Source organism: Achroia grisella, unplaced genomic scaffold, assembly GCF_030625045.1.
Source record: "Achroia grisella isolate CSIRO2021 unplaced genomic scaffold, CSIRO_AGI_Agris_v1 utg729, whole genome shotgun sequence".
Taxonomy (NCBI): Eukaryota; Metazoa; Arthropoda; class Insecta; order Lepidoptera; family Pyralidae; genus Achroia; species Achroia grisella.
In genome coordinates, this window is record NW_026713004.1 from 372,086 (window position 1) to 390,018 (window position 17,933).

General features: G+C 33.2%; 1 pseudogene; it reads right to left on the reverse strand.

The window, feature by feature from the left end:
• Positions 1 to 7,549: 7,549 nt before the first annotated feature.
• Positions 7,550 to 8,452, reverse strand: LOC131850313 (uncharacterized; annotated as a pseudogene).
• Between the last annotated feature and the right edge of the window lie 9,481 nt (positions 8,453 to 17,933).

The window sequence follows — 17,933 nt, forward strand, 5'->3', positions numbered from 1 at the left end:
TTCCGTTGTAGATTATATTAGGCATAGCTAGAGATGTCAGATTAAAAATTAATCCACGAAAGGCGGCCTCGCCTTGTTTGATACAAAATATACGCAGAAAAAAGTGCGCACGTCAAGTGCTGCCTTCACCAAAACAGTCATTTGACAATACATCTGACTATGTCGTTTGGGATAACAGTCGCAATGGTATGTTTTGTTTGTTTGTTTTCTAATTGAAAATTATTATAATATTTAAGACTTAAAATTCAACTTATGCCTTTAGTAATTGTATTCAGAATAAAAATAAGCTAAAATTAATATTCTTTTACATTAGGAAGTAAGAAAACAAGTCTTTCACAGATTTCCACAACGTCTTTGTCACAGAAAAAATTGGTTTTCACCATTGGTCCATTTGACCCTCCTCACGTGTTAAATCAACCGCCGCGTTTCGTATTACGGCTATTGTAATTAAGCTGCCGATGAATGCAAGAGTGTTAAGTGAATCATTTATTAGGCCAGCACGAGTTGCGGTCCATTTGGCACCAGGCATCAATCTTACAATACCGTAGCAATGACCGGATTAACGCAACTCGAATAATCACTTCGGTTTCAGTACTCAGTACTAATCAATGTACGGGATTGATTAGTTTTGGAGTCAAGTTTTGGGAAATTTAATTAACAGGAAAATAAAATGTATTTCTTTGCATAGGATACATTTTAAATTTAAAAATTATTTATATATCATTAAATTTATTTATAAGGAAATATATGACGATGCGAAAACTGACTGTTTTTGTTAATGTTTCATGGAAACGGCTAGATCTTCGTCGTTTTTGTTTTTAATGGAGACTAAAGGAAGCTGAAAAAAATATCTACCAAAGAGGTGCAATAAATAATATGTAAATGTTTTTCAATAGAATCAGCCATTTACTATTTTATTAATTAACTAGCTGTACTCGCGACTTTGTCCGCATGGAATTTAACTTTATTTTTCTAAAATAAAATTAACCTAAGTTACTCCTTACTACATCAGCTACCTGCCAAAGAAAGTCCCGTCAAAATAAGTCCAGCCATTTAAGAGATCAGCCAAAATAAACAGACAGACAAACAAAAATTGTAAAAAATGTTATTTTGGTGTACATACACCGTATTTATATTCATATGCATGTAGTAAAAAATGGTTAATTCAATATTACAAACATACACTCCAATTTTATTTATATGTACAGATTAATTAATAAAATAATCGTAATGTAGACACTTTATTTATAATCTTTAATAGACGGCGTCTAAAAAATTGGAGTAAATAAAATTGGAGTGTCTGTTTGTAATATTGAATTAACCATTTTTTACTACATGCATATGAACATGTATATTTGGAAAAGCGTATATAATACTCTGCCACAACTCGTCCGATCATCAGAGATCCATTCATTCACTCAAATTCATATTATGAGCGAATGACACAACTATGTAGATAAACAATAAGTCACATAAGAAGATTTAATATGGAATCTTATAAAATAAACTTGTAATCATTGTTATTACAATCCTTGCACTTCTGGGATATGCGGAGAGGAATATGATTCTTCTCATAAAATCTTAAAATATATTTTACTATGGATTTTAATAATAAAATCCAATCTTGTAATGTAGCGGCACATCTACAAGATCATTATATTTAAATCTGTGAAGCTAAAAGATAGCGATAGATTGGTAGAATAAACATAATTGTCGAAGAGCGCCCATGATTTGAATAAAAAAAGATACTGCCGCAAACTTACATGTGTAGGGACACCATGTAAAAAACTCTGAGAATTTTCACATCTGCTCAATTTATCATTCGATAATATGAGATATCAATTTCTTGTACCCACGACTGGATACTGCTAGGCAAATCGTTTGGTTATTGTAAGGAGTAATTTGCTCTTACTTTCATAATTAACAAAAAAAAATCACATTATAAGTTAACATTGTAGTAGACTAAATCAATAAATAACCCTGGACAATTAACACAGCGCCATTTAGTCCCTATGGGACTTAAGCGGAGCAAGTGTTTTGGGGACTGGACAAATGATATAAGTAGATATTTTTTTCTCTAAATACATACATACATATAAAACACCCAAACCGATAGAAACAATCATACTAATGAATATAAATGTTTACGTGCGTGCGACGTGCGACGAATCGAACCCGCGACCATCGGAAGTAAAGCGGTGTGCTAAACAACTAGACCACCATGGCCGTCTCAAAGAATTATAAAAAAGATATTTAATTCAAAGCTTATTTCATTTAATACCTGTAATTTTTATTTTATACTATGAAGCATAGGACCCATTTGATGGTAAATGGTCACCGTTGTCTACGGCTGAAACACCGGGGATGTGATATGCACGTCTCCGACCTATAAGAAATCCTAATATACCCTTCATGAAATACTCCAAGTACGTGAGTAAGTAAGTCATTTATTTGCATTACAGACAAATATCTACAGAACAATTCTGCCACAGTAACATTAGTAGGCTGTGCTATAATATGCCTTTTTTCAGTAGGCATGCAAATTTTATTAATAAGCCTAATAATTACATACATTAATAAATTATAACAATTATATATATAGAATGTAATGTAGAGAAAACCTCAGCAGGTACTTCATTCTACAATCTAAGTAGACGCAGAAGGAAGCTCCTATGAAACCGCACGGTACGAGACCACTTAGGTTCCAACGTGTAGGGTAGAATTCCTTGTTGATGGCGAGCGGTGTGATGGTAAAAAATGCAGTAGATATTATGTCGAACAATTTAATTGATGCCCTTAGATTCCATTTCTAGCTATTTCATTCTATTCTCTTCTATTCTGTTCCATTTCATTCTAATCTGTTTCATTAATAGTGTTTGTACTGAGTTTATTTTAAGAAATTTATTAGACTACTATTATTACGTTAGTTAATTAGGTGGATAATTAAAGTACTTTATTTAGTATTTTAGTATTTAGGTAAAATAAGCTTATTTATATTACGTAAGTTTCTGCTTGTACAGTCTTTGAGATTTTTAAAACTCTCTAAGTTCTTCCGTGTATACATGATATTTTCATAAATGTATTGTGAAGTGTTATAGTGTTATAGTACCTTACTTACTAAGATGTAGTCTCAGAGACAATAGAAAATGTTGTTACAATATATTCTTACGTCAATCTAAGATCAATTTTATAATAAAATTACTTACCTATTATAATCGTTATGTTCGACATAAAAAGGTATTAATTTGAAATAATTACGCAAAAATCACGTAACACCAATTTACCCAATCAAAAGTGAGCCTATAAAAATATCAATTGAACAATCAGACGGCAGTTATGAAATTTTCCCAAGATCTCACAGAGTAGGCATTAACGATCAGAAATCGGATCATTATTATAACAATTCAAAGAACATTTTAATAGCACCATTCAGGCCAAGAGTTGGGCCATTCCATTTGGGAGCGAGGCCATTTTTCGTCGTCGTGCAGCCTCCCATTAACTCCCCGGGAAAATAAAGAGACCCGATTACTGCGGTTAATGGAGAACTCCGTGATAGTATTGTGAATGGGAGATATGCACATATTTATACTTATATCTCACTTCACCGTAATGATGATAGTCTTGATTTATTTACGGACGAAGAAGACATTAATACAGATAAAGTTAAGGTGCTCTTGCTTGATTGTCTATGTGAGGTTTATATATTATATTTATATACTTTAAAAGTCATCAAAATTGAATATAACTGGCATGAATAAATTATGATTAGATAGATATATAATAGATGAAGTAGATATATAACTAAATTTATTGCAAACATTAACAATTTAACAGACATACCAAACAGGCATACAAATACAAAGGTGGTAACCAATGCTGCCTCAGCTATCGCTGATATACGCACAATCTCAGTAAGGGCATGCTATTTAGATATATATATGTATAATATATAATATCTCAGGACGAGTTGTCCTGAGATGCGATACACTACACAGTGCGAAAGTTCCAAGCTAAGCAGCGCTTGTGTTATAGGTACTAGATAACAGATATTCTTAAGTACATGGATACATTTTTTGTAAATACATACATAATATACATAGAAAATACTCAGAATAATAGAAACAATCATACTTATGAATATAAATATTTGTACGAGTCAAAACCGCGAGCATCGCAAGTAAGACAGTGTGGCGAGACCGTCAAATACGTAAGTATTACATATACTGATCATAAATAAATGTATCTGTTACAATTACAGTACTAAAAATTCCAACAAAATAAGTAAACTAATATATATATATAGAGATAGATGCTATATTTGCAATATACAATATAAATGCATTAGAATATTATTTTAAGGTGTCCTTATGAAAAAGAAACTGGCACGTATGTGTCGTTCAATAAAGTAAACAAAATGTTTTCATAACTGTGTACCGTTTGTTGAAGAATTGTAATAGAGTCAGAACTTATTAAATTTCGTCTAAGCTACGTGACCGCCCCGAGGCCGCCGGTTTCAAATCCATTAACCTTGTCCCGCCATGATTTAGGTTCGAAATACGAATTTCCCTGTATTTCTCCCTCACACCTTTTATTCGGAACAGATTTTTCGTCGAATTTAATAAACTGACATTCGTTAATGAAGGGAATTATCGCTGGCTAGTATATATTTTAAATTTAAATTCCATTTTGTGTCGCCGCGTTGCCTTCGAAATTTGAAAGCTACAATGAAAAATGAAGTATGTATTCCAAGTAGTTGTTATAAATAATTCAGTTGCATTATTGTTTATGAAGTGAAAATGGAGAAATATTTAAAAATAGAACGCTATCTTATTAAATAGGTTATAAATAAAGACCACAACTCGGGAATATTTTCCTTTGTTTGTAGAAAATATTTAAAAATAGAACACAATATTATATAATAAATTTTATTACATTATTAAAATCTGATCCCCACAAAAGATATTTGCTAAAGAATTTTGATAGGTATGACGAACTCAGTATAATAGCGGTATCATAGTCTCAAATTTCGACGGTACCAGGTTCGAACTTCGCATAATTGTATCCATGAGTTAGTTTGTATTATTCTGTATTTTATTAGTAGTTCAAGCTTTGTTTAGTTTGAGATTAGATGCTTTACTTAGATAAGCTCACTGTATGTCCAGATTAATTGATTTATTTATATGAAATACGTGTTACCTATTGTGTATTTTGTGTCTATGTATAACGATTTTCCACTAGTAGTTCTGTTTTTTTGCAAAAAAATCTTGGAAAATATGAACTATATCTTTTGTTGCTGTTATTAACTTATTGTCATAATTTATTGAGAATTGATTGCAGGCTTTTTCAGACCTTCCAGTTTCTTTGTTTATAATTCCACAGATGGTCTTAATTTTGTCAGAAGACTGATTAATTTGTTTATTTATATAATTAGATTTAGCTGCAATACAAACTTGTTTGAAAAATTTAGAATAATTTAGATAGATAGATAGATATATCGTTTATTTGTTTGTTACTAATCACACACAACATGTTCATAAGAATATAAAATACATAATACAACATAAGATTTATAAAATTGTGTTATTATGTGTGATCTGTAGCAATACAAAAAGGTCGAAGCTCAGCGTGGAACATTGTTCAGGGAACAAAACACTGATTTTCAGCTTTAACCCATATGAGGGTACGTGAAAATAATAATTAAAATAAATATAACTTAAAAAGGAGCAATATTATTGGTGATTGTCTGTGCGGTGTGTGTATAATAAAAATAATGTAAATAGTTCAAAGTATAATTTGATATAATTTTAAAGATCAACAAAAAGAAAAAAAAATATTAATAAAAGTAACATAGAAAAAAATTTTATTAAAAATCATTACGTGAGATTGCAACCGCTAGCCAAGAAATTTCTGTGGAATGCCTAAAATAAATAAATTTCTCACATAAGTCGTAAATTTGTTTTTATATTAAGTTTATTGTAATTCGAGTGTCGTGTGTATAAGAATTTCATGCAGTAATATATATTTTTACAATCATTCCCGTCGACTATCTCTACGATAGAGTATCATCAATAAATACATGGAACTTCGCCTAAAGCCGTATATAACAGGAAGAGCTAAACCCCAAAGCATTCATAATGTCGGCACCCTCACCGGAAGTACACGTAGGCGACAAGGGACAATAATCAAAGCGATAAAGGACAGATTGTCAGGGAATCGCGGCAGGAAATTACCTCTATAGGTCTTTGTAAGTCAACTCGCATGATTGTACCTAGAGCATCCAATATTCTGCATCGTTGTACTGGAAATAACCCTAAATAATTAATAATTTTCTACTAAAGTAAACTTTATAAGAAGTCCTCTGCGTAAATTTTCTGTTTTTATTGCGAAATTAAAAACGTGTTTTTGTGTGCCTTTATCACTAGAGCTGGGACAAATGTCACAACTCAGCGTGAATTAGGGTTGCCAGATTTTTTTGGCAAAAAAATGTATAAACTAGTTTGGATAGGAAAAAAATAAAGTATTAGGAAAATAAAGAATTTTTCAAATTTTCTGTTTTTGTTGCTTTAAAAATGTATTTTTGTGTGCCTTTATCACTAGAGCTGAGACAAATGTCTCAACTCACAATTGACATCTAACATTTCGTTCAGTAATTATACATCGTTAAGAACCCATAATGAGTATTTTGTTTTATGCGTTACAGTAAAGGTTAAAAATAAATTATTTGTGCATACTTTATTTGTATGTAAAAGTATATTTACTAAAAATAAAGTAGGATACGTTATTATAAAGTATGGCTGACAACCCTAGCGTGAATACTTCTATTTCACTTAGGTATATGAGGGCCACTGTAGTTTAGTACATCGCTTTATTTCCGAAGGTCGCAGGTTCGATTCCTCGCACGGTATAAACATTTATATTCATAAGTATGATTATATCACTATTGGTGAAGATTATTAATTGGCCTAGGAAAATGATCAGTAACATGTAAAACTGCATTGTTAATTCCTAAAATAAATAAATAAATTGTTTATAGCGGTGTATGTATGCATTTATAAAATAATATATCTTAGTATTTATATCAGTTGTTTAGTATGCATAACACAAGCTCTGCTTAACATGGTCTTTTGTAATGGTAACTCATGAATGGTGCCATAATCGTCCCATGTTGTCCCATGGTGCTATTAATGTGTAATATATAGGCGTATGTTATCGCTTACTATTAGACCGACCGCCAGTTTTTTCCCCAATTACTTAAAAATAGTAATGATTAAAAAAAAAACATTGTAAATATAAAAATAAAATCATCTCAGGCACAGAGTCTCGGGATACAAATACTAAAACTTTTCACTTCAAGTTTATTTATTTTATTTATTTATTTTTAATTCGGAATTACATCCATATAGTGTTAGTAAAAAACTTATAAAACTATGTTAGTAACTTATAATATACATATACGTAGATAAATTTAATTCATGTACCTGTGTCCACGTCCAGAAGCACTGGGTCCACAATGCAACGTTATCCAGTGCCTCTGGAGCGGACAATCAGGTATATTAGCAACAGTTTTTAGGATGCTGTTTGAGCTCCCCCGAATTCTGGACATCAGTGATGCAGCTCTTTTACGCATTATGGCTTGAAATCCATCTACCCGCGCTGCTGCAAACATCTCTGATGCGCTACAGAACCGAGGGAGCCCCAACAACATCCTAAACCCATTATTATACTGTATACGAAGAGCGTTGTATGCCCTCTGCGTATACCCAAACCATAGGCCGCACGTGTAAAACGACTGACAATACGCTTTAAACAACGTTGTCTTCACGTCGTTATTACACCGTGCAAACCTACGGGCCAGCATATTACATCGGACCGACAACGCTCTTCGTTCCCTCTCTATGTCATAGTCATCATTCAAGTCCCCCGATACAATGTGACCCAGGTATTTAAACCGCGACACCCGATTCAATGGTGTGCCATAAAGACATACCGCCGGCATACTTCTCTGTGTGCTATTTTTGCCATGAAATATCATGACCTCGCTCTTTTTAACATTGTATCGGAGGCCATGTGACTCCGCATATTCTTCACACGTCTTCAGCAGTCGACGAAGTGCACTAATCGATGGACTCAGCAGCACCATATCGTCCGCGTAACTTATACTGTTAATCATGTTTCCATGTATGGAGCATCCGATCCTGGCACTGCTAAGCCCATCAATCAGGTCATTCACATATAAACTGAAGAGTGCAGGAGAAGACAGTCCCCCTGTCTCACCCCACACCTCAACCTATACTCTTCCGAGAACGAACCCGACCATTTGACCTGGTTAACTTGATGATCATACCAATACTTAAATAAATCAACCAGCTGACAAGGTACAGCTTGGCGATGCATTTTTGACCATAATATATCATAATTAACCAGGTCAAACGCCCTGGAAAGATCCAAGAAAACTGCATAGACAGGTGTACTTCTATCAGTATAATACCTGACCGTGTCCTTGAGCGCCATAATAGCCGTCTCCGTCGACAGTCCTGGCTGAAAACCGAACTGCGCATCGTGTATATTAAAATATTTGCCTACTCGTCTCTCAAGAACACCGTCAAGCACCTTCGCAGCAATAGTAGCCAACGATATGGGTCTATAGTTCTCTTTATTTGAGAGATCGCCAGTCTTATTCTTTGCTATGGGTACAACAATAGTCCTCATTAATGCATTCGGAAGATAAGAATGCTGTATACACAGATTACATAATGCAGTTAATACCCTCAGGAGTTGCGGACCTGCACACTGGAAATGCTCTACACTAAGTGAATCGTGACCCGGCGATTTACCTCTTGTCATTGATTTTATAACGTACTTTATTTCGTCCGTAGAGAACTGTACTGGTACCCTTGACTTAGTGCTCCTAGCACATTCCGACCGCGTACTGGGTTGTAGTACTGGATCCACCTTAAAATGATTCATAAACAAATCCGCAATATCCTTTGGGTTACTTATGCTATTGACGCTCACAGGAATGGAAGGTTTAGGGCTGAGTTTCTGAGTTAACTTCCAGAATCTCTTAAAATTTTTACCCTTATGCTCTGCGCCTAAAATATCCAACTTAATTTGTTCCGCATTATTTTGACAAAATTTTAATTTTTCTTTAAATGTTTTACCTTTTTCCCTCATAGTTACATACAGAGGCCCGCATCGTGGCTCTCCATAGAACTTCCAGTTAATAAAAGCCTGCCTCGCCTGCCTATGAGCGTCCCTAACATATTTATTCCAGCCAGGCACAGCATGCCTTCTCCATACGCTTTTTTCTGAGTTGCCACTAAGGATAGCCGCTTTTCGAATTAATGAAATCATATTATTATAGAAAATATCAATTGACTGTCTATGTCCTTCGTTGCAACATAAGCTGTCACCACACTGACTAACATCGAAAGGAACATTTAAAGCACTAAGACTTTCTGTACACAATCGAAAATAATTATCTACCTGCGTCACTTCTCGTGTACCCCATATAGCCGGATCTCTTTGCCAGTCTTGGTATTTTACAGAGGTATTCATAGCTACTATACCCAAGTTAATATGCACTACAAGCGGGAAGTGATCAGACCAATATACATCCTCATAAATCTCCACATCACAAACGGTTCTTAATGCCGCTTCAGTTACAATACAATGGTCCAACCAACGTTTACTTCCACATACATCACTGATGAACGAAAACGTGCCAGAGAACCTTCCTAACATAACATAGTCGGCACAACTCCATTGTTGTTCATTACAAAAATTTAATAATTCCGTTTCAAATAATTCACCGGGATGCGCATTAAAATCTCCCATAATATATATATTTTCGGTACCTGAACTTTCGACGATTGCTGCTACTTCACTCAGGCAATTACAAAATTCAACAAAATTATCAGGAGTATTCGTAGGCATGTATATACTAAAAAACAACATAGTGCGTTCACTGACTGTAATTTTAATGGCAGCGATACGATCACTCAAACACGGAATAACAGAGACAGATGTAAATATCGATTTTCTCCATAAGAGTGCTACTCCACCAAAGGGTCTACCTCTTAATATTCCCGCTGACATATCAACGGCAGATTTGCCAAAATAACCAAAATTATTATCCACAGTCCCCAGTACCGCTAGTTCATGTGGTAACAGCCATGTCTCCTGAAGGGCAATAATGTCAACATTCCTACATAAGTTTCGTATACATTGAACCGACCTCTTTAGTGACTTACAGTTATAACTTACACACTTAGCAATAAACTTATCAAAATTAAAAGTATTTATATCCATTAATTAATGTTAAATAATTATCTGTACACATATAATAAATTAAGTATCTAATATATTATATACTCGACGGTAAATTATTAACCTTACTTTTATAGTTAGTCTCAAATAACAGACAATTCTTGATTCCCTACCTATTTTCCATCTTACCAAATAAACGAAAAATTCAAATCGACTCGTTACGGATTTTATGGGAAAAGACCATTATTTTTTTCCCAATACTGCCACTAATATATATTTATATTCTGTGCCAATAAAGATAAAAGTCATAAATATTCCTATTTCATTAAAAATAAATAAAAATGGCCATGCAAATATTTGTTTCATATAAAATATATTCCATTTCCATTAATACATATTAAATTAACGAACTAAAACGAACTGAAATTGTCATCAATCAATATTAATGTATACAAAAGCGATATTGTGCACTTTGTGGTTTTATTGATATGTGTACATATAAATAAATTTGGAGTGTCTGTTTGTAATATTGAAATAACCATTTTTTACTACATGCATATGAATATAAATACGGTACATACAGTAAAATAACTATTTTTATAATTTTTGTCTGTCTGTCTGATTGTTCCGGCTAATCTCTGAAATGGTTGGACCGATTTTGACGGAACTTTTTTTGGCAGGTAGCTGATGTAATAAGGAGTAACTTAGGCTACTTATATTTCAGAAAACAAAGTTAAATTCCACGCGACAAATAGACCGATGTCTGTCTGACAGACAAAAATTGTAAAAAATGCTATTTTGGTGTATGTACCGTATTTATATTCATATGCATGTAGTAAAAAATGATATCAATATTACAAACAGACACTCCAATGTTATTTATATGTATAGATATATATAAACGCTGCACTTTATAACAATAAATATTGAGTAAATTATTTAAGAATACAGTTAATAATACACAGTTGAGATACCAAAAAAATATGCCCCGCCATGGGAATAATTCGCGGTTAAGTTGGCCCATTAACTTTTATCTTTCGGGGGGCGGAAGTAGGGGGTTGGAATGATAGCTACCTTGTACGATGACCCTAACGCTAAATGTATATTATAAACTTTGATACTTTCGACCCTTTTCCGTTCAGATTACCACGCGTGTGTGTAAATCCCTTTATTTTATGTATCCCTTTACTTTATATATATACCTTTATTTTATCTTGTTAACAAAACAAAAATTTACACAACGCCTAATGCTAACTTATATAAAAACAATTTTATGGTTTCAAAATGTAAGATAATTTACACACCTTGAATGGTAAATATTTCCGAACACTTTATTAATTATTACGTAAGATCTGCTTTCCAATTACCAGTATTTTGTATATAAACATTTCATTTAATTTCACTCCAAAAACAAAAACTGTCGCCTGGAGAAGACGGTCGGACGGCGAATGTAAACAATTTTTACGAACTGACAAATGGGTAGATACGTTCAGCCTCTACCTACATTCACTGTCACAACTATCCATATACAACCCGTTTATAATACTAGTTTTTACCCGCGGCTATGGTCGTTTCCCCTCCGATCGATCCCCCGTCCAATTCAAACGGGGATCGAAATTACGACGGCCTGAGCCGAGGTTCGAACCCATAGTTGTGCCCTCAGACTAAAGTCGTATCCATCAGGCAGGAGTTGGCCTTCAGCCGCTCCATAGGTAAGTCCTTCCGCGGGTTTGGAGTGCCATCTGCACTCGCCCCCTAACGTCCAGTGAAGCTGTAAAGGCTAGCTGCGGCCAACAGCATTAGAGTAGTCTGAAAAAAAAAGGCTACGCTCGCATTGAATTCATTAATTTTTTTTAATAAAAAGTAATCTGTATTCATTCTAATACCTCTAAGAACATGTGTACAAAATTTCATGATGATCGGTTCGGTAATTTTTGCGTGAAAGCGCAACAAACATCCCTACTTTCACATATATAATATTAGTGAGGATGTACTGATTTGTTTATCGGTCGAAATTTGTGACATAAAATAAAGGGATTTACACACACGCGTGGTAATCTGAACGGAAAAGGGTCGAAAGTATCAAAGTTTATAATATACATTTAGCGTTAGGGTCATCGTACAAGGTAGCTATCATTCCAGCCCCCTACGTCCGCCCCCCGAAAGATAAAAGTTAATGGGCCAACTTAACCGCGAATTATTCCCATGGCGGGGCATATTTTTTTGGTATCTCAACTGTGTATTATTAACTGTATTCTTAAATAATTTACTCAATATTTATTGTTATAAAGTACAGCGTTTATATATATCTATACATATAAATAACATTGGAGTGTCTGTTTGTAATATTGATATCATTTTTTACTACACGCATATGAATATAAATACGGTACATACACCAAAATAGCATTTTTTGCAATTTTTGTCTGTCTGTCTATCGGTCTGTTTATCGCGTGGAATTTAACTTTATTTTCTGAAATATAAGTAGCCTAAGTTACTCCTTATTACATCAGCTACCTGCCAAAAAAAGTTCCGTCAAAATCGGTCCAACCATTTCAGAGATTAGCCGGAACAATCAGACAGACAGACAAAAATTATAAAAATAGTTATTTTACTGTATGTACCGTATTTATATTCATATGCATGTAGTAAAAAACGGTTATTTCAATATTACAAACAGACACTCCAAATTTATTTATATGTACACAATCAATAAAACCACAAAGTACACAATATCGCTTTTGTATACATTAATATTGATTGATGACAATTTCAGTTCGTTTTAGTTCGTTAATTTAATATGTATTAATGGAAATGGAATATATTTTATATGAAACAAATATTTGCATGGCCATTTTTATTTATTTTTAATGAAATAGGAATATTTATGACTTTTATCTTTATTGGCACAGAATATAAATATATATTAGTGGCAGTATTGGGAAAAAAATAATGGTCTTTTCCCATAAAATCCGTAACGAGTCGATTTGAATTTTTCGTTTATTTGGTAAGATGGAAAATAGGTAGGGAATCAAGAATTGTCTGTTATTTGAGACTAATTACAATTTGTTTTATTATATTTGTTATAACTTTTATATTTGTTATAACTGACTAACTAAAATAAGACTTATAAATTAATTAAAACATCCTATTACTTTAGACCTTTACCACATGTGATAGTTTTGTTAACAAATACCCGAAAATCAAGAAAATTTCAAATATTGTTTATTTATTTATAAGGTTAATGCACAAATACAAAAAAAGATGCATATGGCAGACTTAACACCTTAAGGCATTTTTCCCCAGTCTATTATAAGGCAAACAGACATTAAGCGGGCATTTAAGAAAATAACAAAATAAATATAAAACATGAATAAATATAAATATCAAATAAAAATCCTAAACTTACATAAATCTGTAAAGAAAAATACCTATTTATTGAGCATATATCAATCTGAATGAAACAATGATCTGAAGCGAGCGTTTTAAAAAAAAAACTGGATGTATACCGATCCTGCACCGTCCGTTTATCATAAAACATTTTTGCCACGCACAACCTCAATATTAAATCACCTTCCAGAAATTGTATTTCCGAATCGATGCGATATTAAAACATTCAAGAAAAGAACTTATTCCTTCATAAAAGGACGGCAATGCACTTGTAATTTCTCCAGTGCTGCGGTCATGGGCAGCGGTAATAACTTAACATTAGATGAGCCGCAAGCTCGTTTCCTATGCTATATAATGTACTTCATCATAGTAATGTATATTTAACTAGGAAATAGCCAATACATTATTTTTCTTCTACATCGGTTTGTCAAATAGATAAATATATCACTTAAAAAATTGAGCTGTGTTTCTATATTATTGCATTACATAATCGTCTTTTTCACAAATCTATTGATTGGTCTATTGGTTGATCCCTTTTTGGTATCAATTGGGATAGAAAGACAAAACTTCTCATCCGATAGTGAAATCAGTCCAAACATTATCGGGGTCACTTCGAGGTTCAGTTTATTTTTTTTTCGACTTAAGGACCCTCTGTACATATCAGGAAACGTGAGTCGCAATATCACTTGGGTCTACACGTGACTACAGAATCAATTTGTTTTGCAACGTGACCCCTTATTGGATATCTGTTACGTTTCATGATGAAAAGAAGCGTTAGAATATAATTTACTACAATTCATTCATTCATAATGTTGTATTCGAAAGTGCAGCTATATGAAGAAAGAAAACATTTAGTGACAACATATCACATATAACACGATTCACATATCATTACAAAGTATAATACAAAGTCTCTGTTGCTGTCTGTCCGTCCTTATGTATGCTTAAATCTTTAAAACTACGCAAAGGATTTTGAAGCGATTTTTTTTAATAGATAGAGTGATTCAAGAGGAAGGTTCATATGTATAATACATATACACCCGGGCGATGCCAGGGCGAGTAGCTGATCATTACATAGTATAAAACAAAGTCGCTGTCGCTGTCTGTCCCTATGTATGCTCAAATCTTTAAAACTAAGCAACGGATTTCGAAGCGGTTTTTTTAATAGATAGAGTGATTCTAGAGGAAGGTTTATATATATATATAATACATGTACTCCCGTGCGAAGCCGAAGCGAGTAGCTAGTAAAATTCAAATTCAAAATATCTTTATTCATGTAGGTCTATTACAGACTCTTATGATATGTCAAATCTACCGTCAGTTCGGAATGATTTCGAGATGAGAAGAACTGACAAGAAACTCAGCTCGTATTTTTTTTTTTAATGTTGTACATATTTATAATAATACTATTTCATTTAAATTCAAATTTGGGAGAATAGAGTGACCACCAGCATATGCTATATAAAAAAAACTCAAAAAAATAAAAAAATCTAATCAGTGTTCGCAACCTGAACAGACCAGTCCCCACAAGCAGCACCCGTACACGAGTATGACGGATGAGCCAGCCATCATTGCACTCAACCATATTAGAGGGAGCACATCGACCCGGCCCACCACGCCGCCACAAGTTTGAACTTTATAGCGAGCATGACTGTTTCAAGTTACTCCACTACGTCATTTATATTATTTACAGCATAAACTGTACCAATCACAGTTTTCACCCATTACAATATTTAAATTACAATATGTCATTACTAAATTTAGGATAAGTTTCTTTAGTGTTTATTACATTATCTATGTCAATGAGAAAGTTATATACCTCATAACAAATGTTAAAATAATTAAGTTCAAAGTTAAAATAAGTAAGTAATTAAGTCCACGCATTGTAGTCATTCAAGTAGTCGTTTATTTTATAATAAGCTTTAGCGCAAAGTGTATTTTTTACATGTATCTTAAATTTCCCTTCATTTAAATTCAAAACATTATCGGGCAATTTATTATAAAAACGTATACAATGAAAGATGTACTTACTTTTTTGAGACGAAAACTAGGCATATTTAATTTATTTTTATTCCTTGTATTAAAACCGTGTAAGTGACTATTCTTTGTAAATAAATTTAAGTTTTTACGTACGTACATTATATTTTCATATATATATTGAGAGGGAACAGTAAGGATACCTGTTTCTTTAAAGCGTTCTCTAAGGGATTCGCGACACGGTAAATTATATATTGAACGAACTGCTCTTTTAATTGTAATTAAATATATTGCTAACTAAAGCGTATACTCAGCATATGACAGTTAACTAAACACAGCTTGGAAAGCTACTACTAATGGTAAATTGGGAAACCAACAATGAGAGAACTGAAGGGACGAAGAGCTAAGGTACCTACGCAGGTGACTATTTATGAAGTCTACTTCGGTAGAAGTGAAATTATACCACAGTTTATGGTAAGTACAAAAAGTAGTGTTAATTATAAACATAAAGATAAATGTTTTATTACATTACATTTCTAATAAACTATGTTTTAAGATAAATGTAAGAACTGTTAAATTTTTTTTTACATAAAATACCGTCTAATTGTCTTAATTTCAAACACAATTGTAATTATCGACTTTTTGTAAGGGTATTATTGCTATACACAACATTGTCATTATATAAGATTAGTTTTAGAAATTAAAAATTCTGTTATTAAATACATAAAACAAGCGATTCTAGACTCATAAAAGTAAAGTAAGTATTCTGTTTCACTAATTCCAAAGCTCTAACTTCAGTTAAAGATCCGGAGATAATCTTTCTCTGCAAACCTATTTAATCTCAAATCTCCGCTAAAGATTACATCAAACACGAACTTAATATTAATGAAACTGGGTCAAAATACAAACCAGAGCTTAGTTAAAATCCTCTAAGTCCAATAATATGCAATCCATCATGCCCCACAATTGGCTCGCGACAAAATGCGCCCGCGTAAAAGTGAAAATCATTTTCGTTAAGTAAGTTGTTAAGGAAAAGTAAGGGGCGATGATTAGAATTTTTTATTTACATTTTTAAGGTAATTTGATGCTTTTACGGACAAAAAACGTAATGAATGATGTTTAGAGAGATGGGCTAATAAGTCACATAGATAAAACTGAGATAAATCTTTGTGTAATTACACAGCACTGTCTATTGCCAAGCTTATCAGTGCTTGTGGTCTGGGTATTAGACAACTTATATAAATACATAGTTAGATATTTAGTTTTGTAAATACGTACATAATATACATAGACAGGGGGGAAGATGATCATTTTGCTAGACCTGACCTCATGCTCATCTTATCATCCTCCATTGGTGCTCCGCCAGCGTAAACTGTTAGCGTAGGCGGATGCACCATTCTATTATCATCCATAAAAATAAATATATATATTGATGTATCTGTCTGGGTGTCATCATCATCATCTCAGCCCGGGAGACGTTCACTGCTGAACAACGCCCCCCCCCCCCCCCCCCCCCCCCCCCCGGATCTCCACGACGATCGGACCTGCGCTGCTCGCTGTCTAGGTGTATTCTATGTATATTATGTATGTATTTACAAAAATAAATACAATCATATTCATGAATATAAATGTTTGTACCTTGCGAGGAATCGAACACGTGACCATGAGAAATATGAAATATATAATTTGATATTACATTAATTTCGCTTCGCATATTAACTATTCTGTTACAAGATATTTTGTAACCTACTTGATATAAAGCAACTTGGTGCAGAAGCAGTTGGCACCTAATTAAAGCTCATTCCAGTCTTGAATAAGTATTGCAAACTTGCAACTACTACGTCAGACAAAGAAATTCGTTTAGTTCTCTGTACAGTAAGTTGAAATACAAATGAAGAATTTACTAGCAAGACGAGCGGGGATATAATTAAAAATATATTTCAAATGGAAGACAGAAAATTTAAGATCAATTATCGTGATTTGTGATTATATAGATAGAATCAATTTCGTAATATATTTAGTACATTATAGTTTCTTATCAGACAATATTCGAAGCATTATAAGGAAGTTAAAAAAATTAAAATCATATGGAAGTCATTTTGTAAGTAAAAAACAACAGTAATGAAGATCGTTTATAAAATAAATAAAACCATAAACAATTTATACAACGACATCTGGTGACCATCGACAGGGAATTCATACCCACGCTGTGGTCTCGTAGCGCGGTTTCAGAGGAGCTTCTTCCCGCGTACACTTAGATTGTGGAATGAACTACCTGCCGAGGTTTTCTCGAGAGA